Here is a 1789-nt window from a genome sequence, read left to right as displayed (position 1 = left end):
AATAATGGTATTTATTAAGCGCCTACTATGTGCAAAGCACTGTTCTAAGCACTGGGGAGGTTCCAAGGTGATCAGGTTGTCCCACGGGGGGCTCCCAGTCTTCATCCCCATTTTACAGAAGAGGTCACTGAGGCCCAGAGAAGTGAAGTGACTTGCCCAAAGTCACCCAGCTGACAACTGGCAGAGCCGGGGTTTGAACCCATGACTCCCGACTCCAAAGCCCGGGCTCTTTCCAATGAGCCACACTGCTTCTCGAGGCGGCGGGGCCTAGTGGGTAGAGCTTGGACCCCGGGGGTCAGAAGGACCCGGGTTCTAATCCCGGCTCTGCTGCTCACCTGTTTGCCCCCTCTAGGTTGTCAGCTCGTTGTGGGCAGGGAATACAGCCGCTTATTGTTCTATGGTAATAATAATAACGATGGTATTTGCTAAACGCTTACTATGTGCGAAGCCCTGTTCTAAGTGCGGGGGGATACAAGGTGATGAGGTTGTCCCACGTGGGGCTCGCTGTCTTAATCCCCATTTTACAGATGAGGTAACTGAGGCATAGAGAAGTTAAGTGGCTTGCCCAAGGTCACACAGCCGACAAGTGGTGGAGCCGGAATTCGAACCCAAGCCTGTGCTCTTTCCACTGAGCCATGCTGCTTCTCTACTTGTACTTTCCCAAGCACTTAGCACAGTGTTCTCCACATGGTAAGCACTCAAAAAAGTCATTTCACTCCTCTGTGCCTCAGTTGCCTCTTCTGTAAAATGGGGATTAAAAAACAAATATGGGCACCTCAGTTACCTCATCTGTCAAATGAGGATTAAAAAATATATATTGTATTGGTTAAATGCTTTCTATGTGCCAGGCATTGTACTAAGTGCTGGGGTGTTTATAAGCAAATTGGGTTGGATACAGACCCCTGTACCAGTAGGGACTGTCTCTATATGTTGCCATATACGTTGCTATATATGTTGCCAACTTGTACATCCCAAGCGCTTAGTACAGTGCTCTGCACACAGTAAGCGCTCAATAAATATGATTGATTAATTGAGGCTTACAGTCTCAATCCCCATTTTACAGATGAGAGGACTGAGGCCCAGGGAGGTGAAGTGCCTTGCCCAAGGCCACACAGCAGACGAGTGGTAGAGCCGGGATTAATAATAATAATGAGGGCATTTGTTAAGCGCTTACTATGTGCCAAGCCCTGTTCTAAGCACTGGGGTAGATACAAGGTGATGAGGTTGTTCCATGGGGGGCTCACAGTCTTAATCCCCATTTTACAGATGAGGTAACTGAGGCATAGAGAAGTTAAGTGGCTTGCCCAAGGTCACACAGCTGACAAGTGGTGGAGCTGGGATTAGAACCCATGACCTCTGACTCCCAAACCTGAGCTCTTTCCACTATGCCACAATGATTAGAACCCAGGACCTTTTAACTCCCAGGCCTGGGCTCTATCCGATATATAAGACCAGGAGTCCCGTGTGGGATGTGGACTGTGTCCCACCAGATATTCTTGTATCTACCCCAGCGCTTAGTACAGTGCCTGGCACATAGTAAGTGCTTAACAAATACCACAATTATTACAGTTATTAGAATAGAGCAGTTGATACCCATAGTAGGCAAAGTACTGTAAAGACTACCACCTGGGTGAAAAGACCATGAGCTCCTTGTGGGCAGGGAATGTGTCTGTTGTTGCATCATACTCTCCCAAGCGATATGTATATATGTTTGTACATATTTATTACTCAATTTATTTATTTATTTATTTATTTATCTTGTACATATCTATTCTATTTATTTTATTTT

Source organism: Tachyglossus aculeatus, chromosome 4 (genome assembly GCF_015852505.1).
Source record: "Tachyglossus aculeatus isolate mTacAcu1 chromosome 4, mTacAcu1.pri, whole genome shotgun sequence".
In the NCBI taxonomy this organism is placed as follows: domain Eukaryota; kingdom Metazoa; phylum Chordata; class Mammalia; order Monotremata; family Tachyglossidae; genus Tachyglossus; species Tachyglossus aculeatus.
The sequence above is the reverse complement of the archived record's forward strand: the minus strand, read 5'-3'. Positions refer to the sequence as shown.